Source organism: Zea mays, chromosome 10 (assembly GCF_902167145.1).
Source record: "Zea mays cultivar B73 chromosome 10, Zm-B73-REFERENCE-NAM-5.0, whole genome shotgun sequence".
Taxonomy (NCBI): Eukaryota; Viridiplantae; Streptophyta; class Magnoliopsida; order Poales; family Poaceae; genus Zea; species Zea mays.
The window spans coordinates 63,220,661-63,245,832 of record NC_050105.1 but is presented as its reverse complement, the minus strand read 5'-3'; positions in this window follow the sequence as shown (position 1 = coordinate 63,245,832).

Sequence of the window (25,172 nt, the reverse complement as noted above, 5' to 3'; positions counted from 1 at the left end):
CGTGGTCCCGGTCATACTCCTCCCGGCGCATTATCTCATTTTCGTGTCGTCGATCGCGTGAAGCGTTGATGGAGCTCTGCGCGTCTCGTCGACTGTTGTTGGCATGTCGTAGGTCGCTCGAAGGATGAGCGATAGGTAGAAGGTGATTAGCTGCCCAGTAAGCAGCCACCGATAGCCTTCAGCGTCCGGAGTTCGCGGGAGGCCATCAGCTATCTGGGCCAGCACCCCTCCGACTTCACCCGGTGTGTTCATTGCGTGGGCAAAGTCAGGGTTCAGGTTTCGAGCGAAGAGAGGATTCTCTCGGCGCAACCTTGCACCCTGGTCGGCCTGTGCCCATTCTCGGTCCTGAGCCTGTCGGCGATCTCGCCGGTGAGAATTCCTCCTTTCTCGGTATACTCGCTCGTCGGGAGTTTCTCCTACTTCTGAAACTTCATCCTAAGATACGGGCTATGCTGGGTCCTGCTCCCTAGCCTCGTGATGTCGCCGAACATTCTAGCGTCTGTTCCTTTGTCTCCGTGCTTCACGCTGGGGAGGTTCTTCCCCTTGCACGGTCGGCTCGTCGTCAGAGATGGGAGATGACTCCAATCTTCCCTCGATGAAGAGGATGTCCGGGTAAAAAGGAGTTGCCACGATGGTGTGTTTTCCGTCCTTCTTTGAGGGCAAAGGTGCCGAAAAGAGAATTTGGCGAGGCTCCGTCCCTTTTCTCGAGACGCTTGCCTCTTTCTTTCTTGTAATCCGCGTCCACTCCTTTGTGGGCGAGGTGGGCAGCAGAGTTCTTCGGGTAAGTAAATTCCCGATCTTTGGCTTGCAAGATGTAATCTTCGCTTGAGGCGCAGGAGGCTGCGCTATTCGTTGTCTTGCTCCGGCTTTCCTGTGGATCTCCAAGGAAAACTTCTTCGACAGATCTGCTATGCGGTACAGAGTTCCTTCCTCATCTGCTATGGACGAGATGGTTCCGAAGCAGAACACGGATCTAGGGCGAAGAGCGATCTTGCACTGGGATGTAACGACCATTGAGCTAGCTTGGATCAACGACACACCCCTACCTGGCGCGCCAGCTGTTAGTGTTTAGAGTCCGACTGCACACCCGGGGTTACCCCTCGTGGTGCTTTTAGGTAGGATGGTGTTGTAGATTGTAGCTCAATGGTTCGTGCTAGACGCACGAGAGATGACAGACAATTTTCTGCAGGTTCGAGCCGCTTGGAGAGGCGTAATTCCCTACTTCCTGGTGTGGATCTTTATGTGGTAGGTTACAAGTGGAATGGAGAAAAGGCTAATGAGGTAGGTAGATGGTCCATGCAAATGATGGGGTACCCCCTAGGCCTTATATACTCGACCATGGGGCACTACATGTGTACGTGACGATTATGTATATCCTAAATAATAGTGAACCGACTGAACTGATCTTCCTACAATCTTGCCAACTTATCCCTAATCTGCCCTGACATTCAAGGGCGCTGCACGCGGGAATGTCGGGTGGGCGCTACGGATAGCGCACGAGTCTGACGGGTTGCCTGGGCCTGAATCTGCTTCTTTCTCGGGTCGGCCCACTCCGCCAGTAGTTCTGTCTTGACCCACGAAGGGATGGCCTTGCGAAGTAACTGGCCCAAAGCCTCTTGAGAGGCCTTCTTGCCTTCTAGTGGACCAGGGGGATATCTGTACCCCACACTTCCTTACTAACATTGTTGGAGGCCTCTAGACCACGACACTTTGTGAGGATGCAGTGAACAACGATGACAGGGACATTGCTAACGACTTCAACTATGAGGTATCACTTTTCACCAATAAACTCATCGCTAAGCAAGACATGCTGACAACTACTTTAGCTAGTCAGGACAAGTTACTTAGGCTTGCAGCATGAGAGATGAGAGAATACAAATGCGAGTATGAGGCTACACTTAAGAAGCTTAAGCATGCTAGAGATTCAGTGGTGGTGTCTAATAAGATTGAATGTGACAAATGTGCTCTTCACATGCCGAACGTGTTTCATACTAAGCACGCCACCCTACTAGATGAGTTTGATGAGTTACAATCTTGATCTAGCTTATTGGATGCATGTTAGACTTGTCCTAGCTTTCTAATTGAGCTAGTGGAGAAGAATGCTAGGATATTCTCATTTGAGAAGGCAACTTAGTGAGTGTGATGGAACCTCTCAAGATATGAGGCCCACCTACACCTGTCCTTGTCCCAAAGACCTTGGACGGCTATGTGGGTGTGCCAGATAGCTTGACAGGACCACGATTGTACTTCTTAACATCCCAAGAGTGATTAACCCATTTCACATACATTGCACCATAAATCGGAGTAAAGTGGAAAGAGTTAGAATAACTTAATTCACATTCAGATGTTTGAGTAACAATATAGGAAAAGGGTAGTTATTACAATATAGGTGTTCGAGTGCAGCCTACTTATTACATAACTGGAAGGTTAGCACCTTCCATAACCTAATAATTAAGTTTCATCCTCTTGCTTTGGGACGACCTTGGTGCAGAAGCAACAAAACTTAGAAGGTGAGTTCATAGAACCCTTAGTGTGAAGGTACTTTCACAAGTCTTACCTGACTAAAGAAAAGGCTCTCAAGGATATGCTGGTTTTTGGGGATCAAGGTAAGGTATAGCAAGAATCAAGGACTCTTTTGCATAAAAGCTTACTAAAGTTAGTCCTTAAGCTTTCATTTTATTTTCCATGTTAAGTAATTTCCTGAATCTAGATTATCCTAATCTAGATCATCCACTCATTATTTCTCATTAAACTTCCCTTCGAGTCATCTTCTACTTCTTAAACTATGATGAGTGGTCAGCGGGTCGAGTCTCCATAAACGAGGAGTAACGATGATTCGAACCGATTATACCCAACATATGTAGCACTTAACCCTTGCATATGTCAACCGGCTTCGGGTTTCTCAAGACCAGAACGGGTTCACGCCACCCGAGAGCACAGTTACTCCACCGTCCATCCTATTGCCATGGAGGGTACACACTACTCTCGCCATCACTCCACTCTGTATCCTTTCTGGTATTGGTCCAGCGGAGATAAGGTTTTCCCCTTACAGGTATGTGACTAGTTTCAAGGTCTCAACCTCACAGGCCTACATCGAACGGTCCTTAATCGACTCAGACGGAGGCACTACACTGAGACTCTCTTCTCGTGCAAGTCACCCGTCTGGTCTCATCTTATAAAGTTATATCCCAAAACATGGCACCTGAAAGAGGTATTCCTTTTGGATGTGAACCCATCATGGCCATGATGGATTCACCACCATAAGTTGTTGTTCACAAAAATTGCCTTATCCATTATGAAGCATCAACTTAAAATGGATTATTTTAATCTTCTAAGCAGGGCTAAGCATCATTAAAAACCTTTTAAAGTAAATCATGTAGCAAGGAATGATATCCAATTTATCAAGGAAGGTAATGCATCAATAGTTCAGTCACCTAACTCCTATCACCTAATGCATCAATCAAAGGTGATAAAACTTGTAAAAACAAGGAAATGGGTAAATGCACTGGGGCTTGCCTTGAGTTTGAGGATTGTCTGGTTCTTCACCATAGATGTCAAAATAGAGATTATTTTCCACAGGAGGACCTTCTAGCTGCAGTACAACTTCCTCTTCTAAAACAATATCCCCTTTGTGCTCTACACACAATAATGATTATAAATGCTTATGTCATGCCATGAAGATGTAAATAATATTAAAGAGAGAAATTTGGATTTATGGAGTACAAATTCCCTTCACGGTGTTTGTCGGGGACCATAATTAGGGGTACCCTCAAGGCTCCTAATTCTTAGCTGGTAACCCCCATCAGCACAAAGCTGCAAAGGCCTGATGGGTGCGACTAAGTCAGGGATCTGTCCATTCGAGGGACTCGATCACGCCTCGCCCGAACCCAGTCTCGGGCAAGGGCAGCCGACCCCGGAGGATCTACGTCTCGCCCGAGGCCCCCCTCCAGCGACGAACATACTTCCGGCTCGCCCGAGGCCCAGTCTTCGCCAAGAAGCAACCCTGGCCAAATCACCACGCCAACCGACCAAATCGCTGGGGCATTTAATGCAAAGGTGGCCTGACACCTTTATCCTGACGCGCACCCTTCAGTCGACAGAGCCGAAGTGACCGCAGTCACTTCGCCGCTCCACTGACCGGCCTGACAGAAGGACAGCGCCGCCTGCGCCGCTCCAACTGCTGTGCCACTCGGCAGAGTGAGGCGGACAGGCAGCCGGGCCCGGCCTCAGGCACCATAGGAAACTCCGCTTCGCCCGACCCAGGGCTCGGACTCGGGCTCAGACCCGGAAGACGGTGAACTCCGCTCCGCCCGACCCAGGGCTCGGACTCGGGCTCAGCCCCGGAAGACGGCGAACTCCACTCCGCCCGACCCAGGGCTCGGACTCGGGCTCAGCCCCTGAAGACGGTGAACTCCGCTCCGCCCGACCCAGTGCTCGGACTCGGGCTCAGCCCCGGAAGACGACGAACTCCGCTCCGCCCGACCCAGGGCTCGTACTCGGGCTCAGCCCCTGAAGACGGTGAACTCCGCTCCGCCCGACCCAGGGCTCGGACTCGGGCTCAGCCCCGGAAGACGACGAACTCCGCTCCGCCTGACCCAGGGCTCGGACTCGGGCTCAGCCCCAGAAGACGACGAACTCCGTTTCGCCCCACCCAGGGCTCGGACTCGGGCTCAGCCCCGGAAGACGGCGAACTCCGCTCCGCCCGACCCAGGGCTCGGACTCGGGCTCAGCCCCGGAAGACGGCGAACTACGCTCCGCCCGACCCAGGGCTCGGTCTCGGGCTCAGCCCCTAAAGACGGTGAACTCCGCTCCGCCCGACCTAGGGCTCGGACTCGGGCTCAGCCCCGAAAGACGACGAACTCCGCTCCGCCCGACCCAGGGCTCAGACTCGGGCTCAGCCCCTGAAGACGGTGAACTCCGCTCCGCCCGACCCAGGGCTCGAACTCGGGCTCAGCCCCGGAAGACGATGAACTCCGCTCCGCCCGACCCAGGGCTCGGACTCGGGCTCAGCCCCGGAAGACGACGAACTCCGCTCCGTCCGACCCAGGGCTCGGACTCGGGCTCAGCCCCGGAAGACGACGAACTCCGTTTAGCCCGACCCCAGGGCTCGCACTCAGCCCTGGCCGCAGCTGACGGTCTCCGCCTCGCCCGACCCAGGGGCTCGGACTCGACCTCGGCCTCGGAAGACAGACTCGACCTCGACCTCGGAGGAGCCTCCACATCGTCCAACCTAGGGCACGGACCGACCACGTCAACAGGAGGCGCCATCATTACCCTACCCCAAGCTGACTCTGGCTACGGGAAACAAGACCGGCGTCCTATCTGGCTCGCTCCGCCAGACAAGCAATGATGGCGCCCCGCACGCTCTATGACGACGGCGGCTCTCAGCCCCCTTACGGAAGCAAGAGGACGTTAGCAAGGACTCGACAGCTCCGACAGCTGTCCTTCCGCCAGGCTCTAGCGCTCCTCCGACGGCCACGACACCACACGAACCGGGTGCCAAAACCTCTCCGGCTGCCACGATGGCATGTACTTAGGGCGCTAGATCTCCTCTGCTAGACACGTTAGCACTCTGCTACACCCCCCATTGTACACCTGGATCCTCTCCTTACGCCTATAAAAGGAAGGACCAGGGCCCTCTTATAGAGGGTTGGCCGCGCGGGGAAGAGAATGGGACAGGCGCTCGCGTGAGGCCGCTCGCTCCCTCCCGCGTGGACGCTTGTAACCCCCTACTACAAGCGCACCCGACCTTGGGCGCGGGACAAACACGAAGGCCGCGGGATTTCCACCTCCTCTCTCTCTCTCCGGTTGCCTTCCCCCCCCCCCCCCCTTCGCGCTCCGTCTCGCGCCGACCCATCTGGGCTGGGGCACGCGGCGACATTTCACTCGTCGGTCCAGGGACCCCCCGGTCTCGAAACGTCGACAGTTGGCGCGCCAGGTAGGGGCCTGCTGCGTGTTGACGAACAGCTTCCCGTCAAGCTCCAGATGGGCAGTCTTCAGCAACCTTTCCAGCCCGGGACGGTGCTCCGTTTCGGGAGTCTTGAGTTCATGTCCCTCGACGGCTGTTACGACATGATACTCTTTCCCCCGCCGTGCGACAACGACAATGGTGGCCGATAGCCCGCCCGCCGGCGGTGGAATCGACGATGCCTTCCCCGCGTGGTGGAAGAACAACATTCGAGCTCACCCCGCCCTCTCCCCCGCCGACGGAGGAGGAGGCGGGGCAACCAAGGCCAAGCAGGAGGCAGCACCTCGTCGGCTGTCGAGCGAGTCGACGGCGCCGGCGCCCCAACGGGGGGCACGCCGGGCCTCGACCTCACGTCTGAGACAAAGACGAACGCCGTCTCCCCGCAACATGCCAATCCCAAACAAACGGACGACGCCAGCACGCTCGCGAAGGACTTGTTGGGCGTCACCCTCGTACCTGAGACGACGGTGCAGTCCGTCCCTGACGTGACTTCATCACCGCCCGTCGACCAAGAGGTACCCACCGATTCCCATCTCACACCTTTTGGATTCAGCCTCGACCCGCCAAGCGACTTCGCTTTGGCGGGCGCTCTCGTAGAGGCGGGTCCAAACCCTTTGGGGTATCATGTGCGGTCGCCCTGGGACCGGCTGACGGACGCCTCGACCTATGGGCCCTCGGGGTCCGAGGAAGACGACATGCCCGACTTCTGTTGGGATTTCTCCGGACTTCGTAACCCCAGTGCCATGCGGGACTTCATGACTGCATGCGACTACTGCCTTTCCGACTGTTCCGACGGTAGCTGCAGCCTCGGTGACGAGGACTGCGGCCCAAGTCGTGAATGTTTCCACGTCGATCTAGGGGGTCCCTCCGAAGGCAACCATCTTGGTATGCCGGAGAACGGTGATCTCCCTAGGCCTGTGCCTCGCGTTGACATCCTATGGGAGCTAGCTGTGGTCCCCGTTCAGGCGGGGGGTCATGACCCACAGCTCGAGCAAATCTGCGGGGTGCAGGCCAGGCTCGATGAGGGAGCAGGAACACTTGAGCCGATCCGCCGGGACGTCGGGCAGGAATGGGCGGGCCAACCTCCGGCCGGGGAAGTGCGCCATCTACCCCAGGGCTTCCAGCACCGCATCGCCGACGATGTCAGGGTGAGGCCGCCACCCGCTTCTAGTGGAGTCGGCCAGAACCTGGCTGCAGCGGCAATGCTTCTCCGCGCGATGCCGGAGCCGTCAACCACCGAGGGACGGTGAATCCAGGGAGAGCTCAAGAATCTTCTGGAGGGCGCCGCGGTCCGACGGGCCGAAAGCTCCGCCTCCCGAAGGCAGGGGTACCCCTCGGAACATCGCGCCGCGACTTCTCGATTCATGCGGGAAGCCTCGGTCCACACCGGGCGCACGCGCAACACAGCGCCTGCGGCCCCAGGTCGCCTCGGCAACGAGCACCATCACCGCGACCGTCGGGCCCACCTCGACGAGAGGGTGCGCCGAGGCTACCACCCCAGGCGTGGGGGACGCTATGACAGTGGGGAGGATCGGAGTCCCTCGCTCGAACCACCCGATCCGCAGGCTTTCAGCCGCGCCATACGACGGGCGCCGTTCCCGACCCGGTTCTGACCCCCGACTACTATCACAAAGTACTCGGGGGAGACGAGACCGGAACTGTGGCTCGCGGACTACCGGCTGGCCTGCCAACTGGGTGGAACGGACGATGACAACCTCATCATCCGCAACCTCCCCCTGTTCCTCTCCGACACCGCTCGCGCCTGGTTGGAGCACCTGCCTCCGGGGCAGATCTCTTACTGGGATGACCTGGTCCAAGCCTTCGTTGGCAATTTCTAGGGCACGTACGTGCGCCCTGGGAACTCTTGGGACCTCCGAAGCTGCCGACAGCAGCCGGGAGAGTCCCTCCGGGACTACATCTTGCGATTCTCGAAGCAGCGCACCGAGCTGCCCAACATCACCGATTCGGATGTCATCGGCGCGTTCCTCGCCGGCACCACTTGCCGCGACCTGGTCAGCAAGCTGGGTCGAAATACCCCCACCAGGGCGAGCGAGCTGATGGACATCGCTACCAAGTTTGCCTCTGGCTAGGAGGCGGTTGAAGCTATCTTCCGGAAGGACAAGCAGCCCCAGGGCCGCCCACCGGAAGATGCCCCCGAGGCATCAACTCAGCGTGGCGCCAAGAAGAAGGGCAAGAAGAAGTCGCAAGCGAAACGCGATGCCGCCGACGCGGACCTTGTCGCCGCCGCCGAGTACAAGAACCCTCGGAAACCCCCCGGAGGTGCCAACCTCTTCGACAAGATGCTCAAGGAGCCGTGCCCTTATCATCAGGGGCCCGTCAAGCACACCCTTGAGGAGTGCGCCATGCTTCGGCACCACTTCCATAGGGCCGGGCCACCCGCGGAGGGTGGCAGGGCTCGCGACGACGACAAGAAGGAAGATCCCGAGGCAGGAGAGTTCCCCGAGGTCCGCGACTGCTTCATGATCTACGGTGGGCAAGCGGCGAACGCCTCGGCTCGGCACCACAAGCAAGAGCGTCGGGAGGTCTGTTCGGTAAAGGTGGCGGCGCCAGTCTACCTAGACTGGTCCGACAAGCCCATCACCTTCGACCAAGCCGACCACCCCGACCACGTGTCGAGCCCGGGGAAATACCCGCTCGTTGTCGACCCCATCATCGGCGACGTCAGGCTCACCAAGGTCCTCATGGACGGAGGCATTAGCCTCAACATCATCTACACCGAGACCCTCGGGCTCCTGCGTGTTGATCTGTCCTTGTTCCGGGCAGGCGCTGCGCCTTTCCACAGGATCATCCCCGGGAAGCGTGTCCAGCCCCTCGGACAACTCGACCTTCCCGTCTGCTTCGGAACACCCTCCAACTTTCGAAGGGAGACCCTCACGTTCGAGGTGGTCGGGTTCCGAGGAACCTACCACGCAGTATTGGGGAGGCCATGCTACGCGAAGTTCATGGCCGTCCCCAACTACACCTACCTCAAGCTCAAGATGTCGGGCCCCAACGGGGTCATCACCGTCGGCCCCACGTACCGACACGCGTTCGAATGTGACGTGGAGTGCGTGGAGTACGCCGAGGCCCTCGCCAAATCCGAGGCCCTCATCGCCGACCTGGAGAGCCTCTCTAAGGAGGTGCCAGACATGAAGCGCCACGCCAGCAACTTCGAGCCAGCAGAGATGGTTAAGTCCGTCCCCCTCGACCCCGGCAGCGACGCCTCCAAGTAGATCCGGATCGGCTCCGAGCTCGATCCCAAATAGGAAGCAGTGCTCGTCGACTTTCTCCGTGCAAACGCCGATGTTTTCGCGTGGAGTCCCTCGGACATGCCAGGCATACCGAGGGATGTCGCCGAGCACTCGCTGGATATCCGAGCTGGAGCCCGACCCGTGAAGCAGGCTCTGCGCCGATTCGACGAAGAAAGGCGCAGAGCCATAGGCGAGGAGATCCACAAGCTAATGGCGGCAGGGTTCATCAAAGAGGTATTCCATCCCGAATGGCTTGCCAACCCTGTGCTTGTGAGAAAGAAAGGAGGGAAATGGCGGATGTGTGTAGACTACACTGGTCTAAACAAAGCATGTCCGAAGGTTCCCTACCCTCTGCCTCGCATCGACCAAATTGTGGATTCCACTGCTGGGTGCGAAACCCTGTCTTTCCTCGATGCCTACTCAGGGTATCACCAAATCAGGATGAAAGAGTCCGACCAGCTCGCGACTTCTTTCATCACACCCTTCGGCATGTACTGCTATGTCACCATGCCGTTCGGCTTGAGGAATGCGGGTGCGACGTACCAGCGGTGCATGAACCATGTGTTCGGCGAACACATTGGCCGGACGGTCGAGGCCTACGTCGATGACATCGTAGTCAAGACAAGGAAAGCCTCCGACCTCCTTTCCGACCTTGAAGTGACATTCCGATGTCTCAAAGCGAAAGGCGTGAAGCTCAATCCCGAAAAGTGTGTCTTCGGGGTACCCCGAGGCATGCTCTTTGTGGCGGAACCGCCCGAATTATTCTAGCTTAAGTGCCCAAGTCGCACCCTTAAGGGCAGCAACACACTTAAACAGGAATAACCCGTCAGTCCCTCGGATCTAGTCCGATAAAGCCACTTATCCAGGATCGAATACCACTAGCTCACTCGAAGGTGAGGCACAGAGAAATACAATAAAACATAATACCACAATTTAATAAGTATCATTAGTGATTACATTATCGGAGTTTCAAAAATGATAAACATAAATTTATTGCAGCGGAAATAACTAACGGAGAAAACCGAGTAACATGGCGAAGCCTGGCCACGCTACTCCTCCTGGTCCTCTCCTGCGAAAGCAGTAACCCACTCGACCGTCTATCCCGGTGGCAGGGATAGAGGCCAAGTCACACCAGCAACCAATCATCCTAAAGGGTACCTGCAAAAATTATGCCACAAGCAAGGTTGAGTATACTAATACTCAGCTAGACTTACCCGGTGTGAGGAGTCTACTCCTCTACCTCTAGACATGCAGCTGTTTGGCTGAGGGGTTTGGTTTGCCAAAAGCACTAGCTGAGTCTAAAATCAAGTTTTAGCTTTTCAAGTTTTAGTATGCTCCTTTTTAAACTAGGTGAGTACCTAGCTACTCATACATGGTATCAAACATTTTATCAATCAACATCTTTTGCCAGTCACCTCATTTCCACTTATTACTCAATGCAGTACAATGGATCAAGCAGTCTCATTAGCTGCGAGAAGCAGACGATTCGAATCGAGTTTTTATCCTTGCAAGGTAAACCTAAACACACGACATGCAGGGGCACTCCGTCCCCACACACATCAACCGTCCCCATCGATTCCCCGTCAGCAGATCAGGGCTCACCGCCTTGGCGTACAATGCCCCACTGACCCCGACTGGCCGTCGTGCAGTGACCGCACTTGTACCCACCATAACCGGAATGGGAGACAACGTCTCAGGTCGCGTGAGGGGATATGTCCACTGCCAGGTTCAATCAGGTACTAGGCTTACCGATTTACCATATTTCTCGGCATATGTTTAGTACGTTCAAACGCTTGACACAGGTATCCGCACGTTAATCCTTATTCCAATTTCATCTCGTAGACCACGCATCCCCATGGATCCGTGTCCACAGACCAATCATCAATATGATATGAAAGTGGGTACAACCAATTCCTGACCTCGCGCGAGTGCTAGAAAAATCACTCGACTTCTACCGAGATCCCTAATTAGCAAAGCAGCTACTCGACCTAGCATACTAGTATCCATCTCAACAGGGATTCCTGAGTTCATGCAACTAGGGTTTCAATCAACTCCTACACTTAAGTGCACAGTACAAGCCTACAAACATTAAGTGCAGTAAAATAGCATATATAAACGGTTATGCATAAAACCGGGGCTTGCCTTTAATTTAACACTTAGACAGTGTTTGCCGGGTGGCACTCGCTTGGCGAGCATCCACTGATTATGTCCATTCTTCAGGTCGTCCACCAACGGCATCTTGTGGTTGGCACCACACCACTGGCTCGATCATCATCTCTCGGTCCTATATGAGGTGCAAGATGCATATGTATGAATATAATGAAATAGCACAAGATATTTTAAGTACCTGCTAGCGAATTAAACACCAAGTAGCGAGACATACCAAGCAACCACACACACTAGCGTTAGCTAACTACCTATCATCGAGCGCACAATGTTAACACCACTAAAAGACGACAAATATTTCATATACTTACGCAACACAAATACGACCCCATAAGTACAAGCGTTTATTTAATTTGCTACAGCTTTTCATTAGTTCTTCTATTTATCACACAAAAGCATCCAACACAAGTTTAACCGATGACAGGCATCAACGGCTATGCAAATTCTATATCACAATCAACTACAGCAAGAAACATACAAAACATGACACACGTGCAGTATTAAGCTTAGTCATGGCAAATCTACATTAATTTAGTGCTAACCAACCATTTTTAGCCAAAAGGGTGAACTAACACTAAATAAGCACAAGCAGAATTTTTTTGGACAGCAATACAGCAGTCACTTGTTTTAATCATAACTCTTTAATTATTAGTACAAAAATATCAAACTAGGACTTTCTGGAAAGCTTAAAAAGTGAACTACAACTTTGGTATTTTCATCACAACATGATTCAACACTTAGCAAGGTCAAAACGTGCTAATACAACAGCGCTGTCCAGATTTGGACAGATTCAGACTTATAACTTTAAAAATTTGTAACTGAAGATTCAGGCATCCAAACAAGGTGATCCTAGACTTTCTGGAAAGCTAATTAAATGTTCTACAAATTATTTATAAACATCTTAAAGTGATTCAATATTTAACTAAGGATAAAATACACTAGAAGGCCTTGCTGTCCAGAATTGGACAGATTCAGTCTTCAGACTTCAAACACATGTAACTAAATCTTCAGATCACCAAAAAGAGTGGTCCAAGACTTTTTGGAAAGCTCAGCAAAAGCACTACATAACTTTTATAATCACCAAGAAGTGATTCAATGTTTAACTAAATCAAACAACACAGTTTTTAAAATCTGTTCTGACGGTGGACAGAACACAGCAAGCAGTTTATAAAATTCATAACTCTTAAACTATCAGGCCTGTGGTTATGAAATTTTAACACAAGCAAGATCACAAAGACATCTACAACTTTCTTATAACGACCATGAACTAATTGCAACATTAAATGGAGCAAACAATACAGTTTCTGAAATCTGTACAGAATTTGGACAGATTCAGTTACTGAATTTGTGAACAGCATAACTCCTAAACTGTCAGACCTATGGCTGTCAAATTTTAACACCAGCAAGATAATAAAGTTATCTACCACTTTTCTATAGCACATATCTACAGAAAACACAATTTAGTTCATCAAACATACAGCACAACTAAAACAGCGCGTGCAGTCCAAAACAGCAATCAATGAATTTCAGTTTCTATATAATTCAAGAATCGCCGCGTTCGAGAGACTTGAGTTACTCTAACGCTTTACCATTTGTTAGAGTTAAATTAGTCAAATTAGGACCATCAAGTTGACTCATAAATTTTATCCAAGTCATTTCGTGCTCTAGATTTACCATACTCAATTAACCACGCGTTTTCCATGATAATCAACATCGAAGCGCTTTTCACCCAATAATTTGCATTTTAACTTAGACATCGCCTGAGCACTACTACTTTTCATCCGTGACCATAACCATATGCATATAGACTACAATACACAATTCATCGTGACTACGAGCTTAACTAAAGTCATCTAACAAGTTGGTTAACTAGTATAACACTTAGCAAGGTATTTTAGACTTCGCAACTCAAAAACATGGGTGGGAGAAGGTTAATTAGTTTTTCTTAACCATTTCCTCAACTTAAACTGGACAACGCACAAGTCACTTAAAACACCATATTTTAGGAGACCTCACATGTCGAGCATCAATTTATAACCTAAGTGAGTCAACCTCTATCATGCTGGACAACTACCACATCACTCGATTTATCTATTTGGAACACCGCCTGCCTAGCGTACTACTAGTATCCCGCATTTTGGCTCGACTTATAAACATAGAGGAAGCGATGACTACTTCGGCATGTCACCACCTCTCTATTCAAGCAAGGACAATTTCTACCTGCAACGACCAACATTCATATCGAGCACACTTGATTTTACCTTGTCTCGCATACAACCATATTGTGGCGTGCACTCGAGACATTACTGTTTAACTTAACGCCGTCACTGCTACAGCGCATTTCGGCACACACAATCATCCACCGATTCGCCCTCCGCATAATTGAGATAGACATTTTTAATTCTCGTCGCCACATCAGACAAGCACAACTCGACTATCCTCCAATTTTTCCTACGCAACCATGCCACCTTTTTCTCATACATTCTTCTCTCATGAAAACTCTAATCTACACATGTTCATATCCACACACATAATTACAAGCGCATCCTAGACATCGATCTTCTCCTTAAAATTTAATCGAGAGACATGCACACATGTACATACACGATACCGACCAATTTTTTACAAGTAGAACAAACCACAAGGAAAATAACCTGAGCGAAATGGGACTAGTCGCAGGGGGCTGTCCACATGGCTCATTTAGCCAAACGGGCAAGGCGCGAAACGCGGCGTCGACCACTAGCTGCGGTTAGACACACACAACGGTTCAACATTTTTACCGAGCACAAAATATATATATATATAATAGCAGCAAGCAACGGGGGTTTTCTCACCACGGGTTTCGACGGCGTTGCGGATGGGCTGCGCACAACACAATGTTTTCCCACAGGCATTCCGTCGAACACTTGCAGAGCGTGCACGACACGGGACTGCAGTGACACTCTGCTGCAAGGGTTGACCACGGATTGTATGGAGGGGCTGTTGGGCGCTTAAGGAGGAGCTAGAGAGGCACCACGACACCTCGACGTGGCTCTGAAATTTGGACAACGAGGAGGGGGAAATGCCATGGAGTGGCAGCACCCTGCTCAAGTAAAACCAGAGGGAGTGGCGTCGGCGTGTGCTGCGGAAGATGGTCGGCTAGAGCAGAGGGAACAGGGAGCTCAGCCATGGAGAGGCTGCTGGGATTTCTGGGCGCTTGCTTGGGGGATTTTTCTGGGCGTCCATGGGAGGTGGAGCTCCTGCTGCTTCCATGGAAAAAGGTAGGGCGCAGGGGAAAGTGGAGCCGGCTGGGAGAAATGGCGCCGTGGAGGAAAAAGCTTCTGCTCCCTGCGCACGTACAGGAAATAGAGAGGAGCTGCTGGTGGAGGAAGAAGAAGAGGGCGCCTTGCTGCAGGGGCGTCGAGCGCCATGGGAGAAGGAACTGCAGAGGGGCGCGCCTAGGAGAAGGACAGGGAGCGCCGGCTGATGCTTCTGCTTGCCTGCAGGGAGCGCACGGCTGCTCTCCATCCCTGTAGGGCGAGCGACAGCAGGGGAGAGAGGCTGACCGTCGAGGTTGCTGCCCCCCGCGCACGCTAGAGCTTGCTCGAGGAAGGGGAGGAGACGCCATGGACAAGGAGGGAGCTCCCTGCGCGCTGGCTGTTGTGCGTGGGAGGAAGAAAGGTTGCTGGCGGCTGAAAAATTTTGAGGGGTGGGAGTGCAAAATAGCCAAGTGCAAGGAGAGAGAGCTCCTATTTATAGGCATGTGCTAGGGTTAGGGTTTCAAATGGGCCAAATGGGCTGGGTTGGGCTGGCCCAAACACGTAATCGGGTCGCGCTAATTTATTTTCCGGAATAAAAATGTTCCTGCGGATTTCGTTTGTACGCAAAACAGAGTGAACTAAAGTTCAGACGAACGGACGAATGGACGATTGAGCGGTTAATTCGGCCGAGAGTTGGATTTGATTTCGCTCAGAAATAATTACCTGCGCGTGATTTGAAAATAAATAGTCCCGAGATTTGATCGGCTTTGGATTTTTTTTTGTCGGAGAATTCGGATCGTGACATTTTAAAATTGCCGTTGATACAGGGTTTTGAGTTCGGTTTGAACATGAGATATTTGGCCGAGTCGGATAAAATTGATTAGAGGACGACATATTGAGTATTCCGTTTGAGAGTACGGAGTCGGATAAAATAGTTGAACATAGATCGAAGTTCAGGAATTAGATTCGGGCTCAGATCAGATAACAGTCGTCGAGAGTTTGATTTAAAGAGCTTCAGATGAGATTTATAATTCGAGAATGATCTTCGAGTCTGCATGAGTTCCGAGAATTAAAAGTTTTAACACGCTCCAAAATTGGCTGTTTCTCGCGATCGATTAACTCTGAATTCGATGAACTTCCGAGAGAAAGCCTGATAAACAGAGATAGGCACGATCGAGAAATAGAAATTTTTACTGAGCGTCCGAGATTAGGATTAATCTCCCGACATAACGCAAATTAGACACCTGGGGTGTCACACTCTTGGGGTTCATCGTCTCCGAGCGGGGCATCGAAGCCAACCCGGAGAGGATCGCGGCCATCACCAGCATGGGGCCCATCAAGGACTTGAAAGGCATACAAAGAGTCATGGGGTGCCTTGCGGCTCTGAGCCGTTTCACCTCGCGCCTCAGCGAAAGAGGCCTGCCTCTGTACCGCCTCTTAAGGAAGGCCGAGTGCTTCACTTGGACCCCTGAGGCCGAGGAAGCCCTCGGGAACCTGAAGGCGCTCCTCACGAACGCGCCCATCTTGGTGCCCCCCGCTGCCGGAGAAGCCCTCTTGATCTACGTCGCCGCGACCACTTAGGTGGTTAGCGCCACGATTGTGGTTGAGAGACGAGAAGAGGGGCATGCATTGCCCGTCCAGAGGCCAGTCTACTTCATCAGCGAGGTACTGTCCGAGAGCAAGATCCGCTACCCACAAGTTCAGAAGCTGTTATACGCAGTGATCCTGACGCTGCGGAAGTCGCGACACTACTTCGAGTCTCATCCGGTAACTGTGGTGTCATCCTTCCCCCTGGGGGAGATCATCCAGTGCCGAGAGGCCTTGGGTAGAATCGCAAAGTGGGCGGTGGAAATCATGGGCGAAACAATCTCGTTCGCCCCTCGGAAGGCCATCAAGTCCCAGGTCTTAGCGGACTTCGTGGCTGAATGGGTCGACACCCAGCTCCCAACAGTTCCGATCTAGCCAGAACTCTGGACCATGTTCTTCGACGGGTCGCTGATGAAGACAGGAGCCGGCGCAGGCCTACTCTTCATCTCGCCCCTCGGGAAGCACCTATGCTACGTGCTACGCCTCCATTTCCCGGTGTCCAACAATGTGGCTGAGTACGAGGCTCTGGTCAACGGGTTGCGGATCGCCATCGAGCTAGGGGTCCGACGCCTCGACGCTCGCGGTGACTCGCAGCTCGTCATCGACCAAGTCATGAAGAACTCCCACTGCCGCGACCCGAAGATGGAGGCCTACTGCGATGAGGTTCGGCGCCTAGAAGACAAGTTCTACGGGCTCGAGCTCAACCACATCGCCTGGCGCCACAACGAGACTACGGACGAGCTGGCTAAAATAGCCTCGGGGCGAACAATGGTTCCCCCGGACGTCTTCTCTCGAGACCTGCATCAACCCTCCGTCAAGATCAATGACACGCCCGAGCCCGAGGCACCCTCGGCCCTGCCCGAGGCACCCTCGGTTCGGCCCGAGGCACCCTCGGCCCCCGAGGGTGAGGCACTGCGCGTCAAGGAGGAGCGAAGCGGGGTCACGCCTAATCGAAACTGGCAGACCCCGTACCTGCAATATCTCCACCAAGGAGAGCTACCCCTCGACCGAGCCGAAGCTCGGCAATTGGCGCGGCGCGCCAAGTCGTTCGTCTTGCTGGGAGATGGGAAGGAGCTCTACCACCGCAACCCCTCAGACATCCTCCAGCGATGCATCTCCATCGCCGAATGTCAGGAGCTCCTACGGGAGATACACTCGGGGGCTTGCGGCCATCACGCAGCACCTCGAGCCCTTGTTGGAAACGCCTTCCGACAAGGTTTCTACTGGCCGACGGTGGTGGCCGACGCCACTAGAATTGTCCGCACCTGCGAAGGGTGTCAGTTCGACGCGAGGCAAACCCACCTGCCTGCTTAGGCTCTGCAGACGATACCCATCACCTGGCCTTTTGCTGTGTGGGGTCTGGACCTCGTCGGCCCCTTGCAGAAGGCACCCGGGGGCTACACGCACCTGTTGGTCGCCATCGACAAATTCTCCAAGTGGATCGAGGTCCGACCCCTAAACAGCATCAGGTCCGAACAGGCAGTGGCGTTCTTCACCAACATCATCCATTGTTTTGGGGTCCCGAACTCCATCATCACCGACAACGGCACCCAGTTCACCGGCAGAAAGTTCCTGGACTTCTGCGAGGATCATCACATCCGGGTGGACTGGGCCACCGTGGCTCACCCCATGACGAATGGGCAAGTAGAGCGTGCCAACGGCATGATTCTACAAGGACTCAAGCCTCGGATCTACAACGACCTCAACAAGTTCAGCAAGCGATGGATGAAGGAACTCCCCTCGGTGGTCTGGAGTCTGAGGACAACGCCGAGCCGAGCCACGGGCTTCACACCGTTCTTTCTAGTCTATGGGGCCGAGGCCATCTTGCCCACAGACTTAGAATACGGTTCCCCGAGGACGAGGGCCTACGCCGACCAAAGCAACCAAGCTAGTCGAGAAGACTCGCTGGACCAACTGGAAGAGGCTCGGGACATGGCCTTACTACACTCGGCGCGGTACCAGCAGTCCCTACGACGTTACCACGCCCGAGGGGTCTGGTCCCGAGACCTCCAGGTGGGCGACCTGGTGCTTCGGCTACGACAGGACGCCCGAGGGCGGCACAAGCTCATGCCTCCCTGGGAAGGGCCGTTCGTCATCGCCAAAGTTCTGAAGCCCGGAACGTACAAGCTGGCCAACAGTCAAGGCGAGGTCTACAGCAACGCTTGGAACATCCAACAGCTACGTCGCTTCTACCCTTAAGATGCTTTCAAGTTGTTCATATGCCTCGTTCCCACGCAAAGTTTAGTCATCAAGGAAGGGTCAGCCTTGCCTCGGCAAAGCCCGACCCTCCCTCGGGGGCTAAAAGGGGGGAACCCCCTCTGCGTCGAAATTTTTCCTCGAAAAAAGATCTTTTCTGCCAGAATGTCTTTCGTGCTTTTCGACTACTTCGAAAGTGGATCCTGAAAACGGCGGAGTACACGTAAGCAGCCAAGGCTGACCGAGCCGAGGGACTCCTACACCTCCGGGATACGGATACCTCACTCATCACCTTCTGCGATAAGTAACTCGCGTTCGGATAAGTGATCCGCGGACCGAACAAGTCTTCACGCTCGAAAGCTCTTCTGCCGAAGCGATTCTTCGGGCCTTCTCGACTGCGTCGGTGACCGAACCCCATGGACGGGCAAGAGCGTGCGTAAGCGGCAAGGCCGACCGAGCCGAGGGATTCCTACGCCTCCGGGATACGGATACCTCACTCATCGCCTCCCGTGAAAAGCAACTCTCGCTCGCACAGACAATTCTGTTACCGACGAAAAAGTCCAGATACTCGAAACAAGAGGAAAAGAAGTGCAGCTTTACAACACGGCGAGGGTGTGTTTGGGCCTCGGTGGCTGCAGAAAACACACACTACAAGATAATCCGATCCTGCAGGCTCGGATCTTGACAGTTGAAGGGAGCAGCAGCACCCTCAGCGTCAACTACACCTTCGGCGAGGTCCGACCTAGCCTCGGACGGCGACGCGGTCCGAGGATCTCCACTCTGAAGGACGACGTCATCATCACGCCCGGGCCATCGCCGCCAGGGTCTTCTCCGAGAATCCGGCTCGAGCAGGCGGCTCGGCCGGTCACCCCGAGGCCTCGGCCAAGCTGTCCCCCGAAGACATCAGCCCGGCCCGAGGCCTCGGCGACTCAATTCTGGCGTCGGTCCCGCCAGTGGACGACCCGGCCAGGCTCTGGCCGACCAAGTCTTCTTTTTAGAGCCAACTCTGCCTCTGTCCGCGCTGACACCGCTACCCCTGGCTTCGGCTCATCGAAGAGCGGCCGAGGGGTTCCTTTAACTAAACAAGAGAAGCCTCGGACAGCAAGGCCGACCGAGCCGAGTGACTCCTACGCCTCCGGGATACGGATCCCTCACTCGTCACCTTTGTACGGGGCGACTCACGCTTGGTGAAGCGGTTCAGACAATCAACAGGCGAGTCTTAGTGCTCGAAAATGAGGAAAAACACGGCTCCGCGCCAAAAATACATACATGTTCAGGCCCCGACAGCCACAATAAACAAAAGACTGGCATTCAAGGTGCTATTACAAACGAAACTCCGGTTCCACCTCCGCAGGTATGAAGAACCCCACACGATTGGGGGGCCTGCGGAGCAACAGAAGACCGACGGGTGGCTCACCGTCGCCCGTTCCGACAGCAGCGACAACGACCCCCGCTTCGGGTGGCCGAACTGCAGCAGCGATGGCCTCAAGGCGGACGCTGCTGCAACCTTGCCCTTGCCCACGCCGACGCTCGAGGGGCGAGGACAAGTACAAAGAGCCGGAGGCCCGAAGCGCAGATGGTGGCGGTGATCCCGTCGGCGACGGGGACTTCTCGAGCCGCCCCCACCTCGGCACCAACGACATGAGCCGTCAGCCCTCCGGCAGGTCCCCACTCAGATCCTCCCGGATGAGTGGAGCACCGACCTCCACGCGGAGGCGCCGTACCGGTGCAAAGGCAGGACCGCCCCAGAACACGAACGCCGCCCTAGCAGCGCGCGACGTCTTGGGCGGTCCTCCCGTGCGCGCGGCGCGACAACCGCCCTCGCGGCAGGAGGGGGCACCGGGAGCCAAGCCGGCGAGCCCAACGCGCTGAAGCTGACGACGCCCGCCGTCGGCCAGCCCCGCGTTATCGAAGTCCGCCCCGCTCGCAGGGCCAGTGAGCGCCCTCTCCCTTGAATGCTGAAGGAGAGGCTGACCCACGAACCCGCGCGGGAGGTAGAGCTTCGGCTCAGCCCGGCCTCCGCCCCAGCAAGGATGATGAAGATCCTTGAAGCTGGGGGCAGGACCAAGATCGCAGCCCGGCTTGCTTCTCTCCACCCAGGGGCTGGAGGTCACCGTCTTGGGTGACCGCCGGTGGAGGGGTGCAGCCGGGCTGCATGATGAAAATCCTTGAAGCCGAACGATGGCTGAAAGGTACCAACTTCCATGAAGTTGCGTTCCTCCAACGACAAGGCGGAAGGATTGCGGGTGTCCCCCATCCGGGGGCTCGGAAGGTGGAAAGACACAATGCATAAGGGAGCGCGAAGACATGGTCGCCTTTCAAGGGGGTCACCCTCCTTTTAAAGGCGACTCTCCCTATTTGCGTCCCCAGCCGTCGTGGGCTGAGTCTTCTCCAACACGCTCCAAGGTCCTACCCCTACGGCGCGGGGGCTGGGTCCCACGCGTCATGCAAGCTGGCCCAAAGCAGAAGAAGCCAAACCGCCGCGCGCGGTGCATGCAACCGCCCAGCGGTTACGGACATTCCTCCACTTTCGCCCAGACCAGCGGGCGAAAGGGCGGGCAGCCATGCAGGCGGCATGCAACCGCGCCAAGTGGGCGCGCCCCTCCGACTTCCAACGCACCCAGCATGGGGGCCCACGCCCACGCGTCACGCAACCGGCGCGCCGGTCGCTACGTTCAAGCAACTGCACCGGCACTCGCACCACTGCCGTGCCTCCTCGACTGTGGAACCAGTACCGCGACTCGAGGCAACCCTGCGTACGACCCAGCAGTACCAGCCAGGCGCGATGGTCAATACGGCCAAAAATGGGCCGGCTGTAATGGCCGTGGCAGGCAGGCAGGAGCAGCGGTCACGTCGTCAGCCAAGCTCCCGTCCCGTCCAGGGGCAGCGAGAGAACCTCTCTCACGGCGTGAAGACGGCGTGCCCGCGTTTCGTTCCTCGAACGGCTTGCGCACGCGCAACGGCCGCCCCGCGAACTACTCGCCCCGACGCATTAACTCCGCGGCGGGACAGGCGGCGCCCCTGGCAGGAGAAGCAAGCGATGCTTCGCCTTCGCCATAATGACCGCGTCCAAAGAGGTACGCCACGACAATCGATTTCGTATCCTTTCCTTTTTCCTCTTTCTCTCTCTTACAACAGGGACCGGGAAAGGGGGATACCCCGAAAAGGATCCTTCTCCATGAAGGAAACAGACTCCGAGCCTCCCTACTAATCAGAGGTTCAAAGGCTGGTCCCTCGGAGGGGTTTAACAGCCGCCTCAGAGCGCGTGGGCCCCACACCCAGTACTGGTCAGAGGTTCGAAGGCCGGCCCCTCAGAAGGGTTCAACGACCGCCTCAGGCTACTCGGGCTCCGCGCCCACTACTGATCAGGGGTTCGTAGGCTGGCCCTCGAAGGGTTCACAGCCGCCTCAGACACAGAGCGAGGGATGACCCTGGGTACGTTCGATACACAACCAAGGCTCGGGCTATGCTCCCGAGGTACCCTAGGACATTTCCGAGACCAGCGGGAACGATCTTGTAACGGAATCCCATCAGAGGGAGGCATCGAGCCCTCAGACCCCGTCGAAAGGGGACCGGGTCCAGCAGATCACCCGCAGGTACTTTTGAGCGCGCCTCCGGGCCTCTAGCCGACCCCTAACAAATGGGGCACGGGCGTCCACTCGGATTACCCGCCAGCAGCTCACCGGAGACACCATGTTCGGCGCCCTCCGAGGGCAACATGGCGCTTTCCCCCCCCCCCCCTCCTCCTTGCGGAAAGGCGACGTAGGGGCGTATGTAAAAAAGTCGAGTCTGTCCCTGACCGTCCTCTCGCCCTGTGCAGAGGCTCGGGGGCTGCTCTCGCAAACCTGGCTCCGGCCAAACCGTTGACAGCGTCAACATACCAGCCCGAGAACTTGGGACCCGACCGTACACCCGGGCTACGGCCAGCTCACATGAGGGAACGACCAGACCAGCCGAAGCATTGCGCGAGGCATTAAGACCTCGGAGGAGTCAAACCACTCCTCCAAGGCCTCGGGGGCTACACCCGGCGGGTGCGCTCGCGCGCACCCACCGGAACAAAACGCAACCGAGAAAGGCTAGTCCCCTTGCAAAAAAGTGCGACAAAAGCCTCCAAGCGAGTGTTAACACTCCCTTCGAGGCTCGGGGGCTACTGTCGGGGACCATAATTAGGGGTACCCTCAAGGCTCCTAATTCTCAGCTGGTAACCCCCATCAGCACAAAGCTGCAAAGGCCTGATGGGTGCGACTAAGTCAGGGATCTGTCCATTCGAGGGACTCGATCACGCCTCGCCCGAACCCAGTCTCGGGCAAGGGCAGCCGACCCCGGAGGATCTACGTCTCGCCCGAGGCCCCCCTCCAGCGACGAACATACTTCCGGCTCGCCCGAGGCCCAGTCTTCGCCAAGAAGCAACCCTGGCCAAATCGCCACGCCAACCGACCAAATCGCAGGGGCATTTAATGCAAAGGTGGTCTGACACCTTTATCCTGACGCGCACCCTTCAGTCGACAGAGCCGAAGTGACCGCAGTCACTTCGCCGCTCCACTGACCGGCCTGACAGAAGGACAGCGCCGCCTGCGCCGCTCCGACTGTTGTGCCACTCGGCAGAGTGAGGCGGACAGGCAGCCGGGCCCGGTCTCAGGCACCATAGGAAACTCCGCTTCGCCCGACCCAGGGCTCGGACTCGGGCTCAGCCCCGGAAGACGGTAAACTCCGCTCCGCCCGACCCAGGGCTCGGACTCGGGCTCAGCCCCGGAAGACGGCGAACTCCGCTCCGCCCGACCTAGGGCTCGGACTCGGGCTCAGCCCCTGAAGACGGTGAACTCCGCTCCGCCCGACCCAGGGCTCGGACTCGGGCTCAGCCCCGGAAGACGACGAACTCCGCTCCGCCCGACCCAGGGCTCGGACTCGGGCTCAGCCCCTGAAGACGGTGAACTCCGCTCCGCCCGACCCAGGGCTCGGATTCGGGCTCAGCCCCGGAAGACGACGAACTCCGCTCCACCCGACCTAGGGCTCGGACTCGGGCTCAGCCCCGGAAGACGACGAACTCCGCTTCGCCCGACCCAGGGCTCGGACTCGGGCTTAGCCCCGGAAGACGGCGAACTCCGCTCCGCCCGACCCAGGGCTCGGACTCGGGCTCAGCCCCGGAAGACGGCGAACTCCGCTCCGCCCGACCCAGGGCTCGGACTCGAGCTCAGCCCCTGAAGACGGTGAACTCCGCTCCGCCCGACCCAGGGCTCGGACTCGGGCTCAGCCCCTGAAGACGGTGAACTCCGCTCCGCCCGACCCAGGGCTCGGACTCGGGCTCAGCCTCTGAAGACGGTGAACTCCACTCCGCCCGACCCAGGGCTCGAACTCGGGCTCAGCCCCGGAAGACGACGAACTCCGCTCCGCCCGACCCAGGGCTCGGACTCGGGCTCAGCCCCGGAAGACGATGAACTCCGCTCTGCCCGACCCAGGGCTCGGACTCGGGCTCAGCCCCGGAAGACGACGAACTCCGTTTCGCCCGACCCTAGGTCTCGGACTCAGCCCTGGCCTCAGCCGACGGTCTCCGCCTCGCCCCACCCAGGGGCTCGGACTCCACCTCGGCCTCGGAAGACAGACTCGACCTCGACCTCGGAGGAGCCTCCACATCGCCCAACCTAGGGCACGGACCGACCACGTCAACAGGAGGCGCCATCATTACCCTACCCCAAGCTGACTCAGGCTACGGGAAACAAGACCGACGTCCTATCTGGCTCGCTCCGCCAGACAAGCAATGATGGCGCCCCGCACGCTCTATGACGACGACGGCTCTCAGCCCCCTTACGGAAGCAAGAGGACGTCAGTAAGGACTCGACAGCTCCGACAGCTGTCCTTCCACCAGGCTCCAGCACTCCTCCGACGGCCACGACACCACACGAACCGGGTGCCAAAACCTCTCCGGCTGCCACGATGGCATGTACTTAGGGCGCTAGCTCTCCTCCGCTAGACACGTTAGCACTCTGCTACACCCCCCATTGTACACCTGGATCCTCTCCTTACGCCTATAAAAGGAAGGACCAGGGCCCTCTTACAGAGGGTTGGCCGCGCGGGGAAGAGAACGGGACAGGCGCTCGCGTGAGGCCGCTCGCTCCCTCCCGCGTGGACGCTTGTAACCCCCTACTGCAAGCGCACCCGACCTTGGGCGCAGGACAAACACGAAGGCCGCGAGATTTCCACCTCTCTCTCTCTCTCCGGCTGCCTTTCCCCCCCCCCCCCCCCCTTCGCGCTCCGTCTCGCGCCGACCCATCTGGGCTAGGGCACGCGGCGACATTTCACTCGTCGGTCCAGGGACCCCCCAGTCTCGAAATGCCGACAGTGTTTAACAACCATAAGAACTCTCTAGATAGGTAATCCTCTAAGGCTAGCTAACAAGTTCAAGCAAGCTTAATATTCCTAATTTTGCTTTTAAAACTAAACCCTATTCTCATTTCATATTAAAGGGGTTATTCTTTTGGGTTGTATTTTGTTCTCTAGTCAAATAGTTTCTAAACAAGTTCAAACTTCACTCAAAGGCTAGAACAAACATATCAAGTCTACCAAAAAGTTTTCAAGATTTTCGGAACTCAAATTTTATTTCTAAAATTCAAATATGCACTCTTTAATCCTAGATAAATTATTGTTTACAGTAAAAATCCTAAAAGTATTTTTACTAGAAATTACATGATTTTAGGAGTGCCTCTGATGGCTATGACAGAAGAGATTAAGCATACCAACATCATCCCTGAGCCAAGGCGATCCTATGCC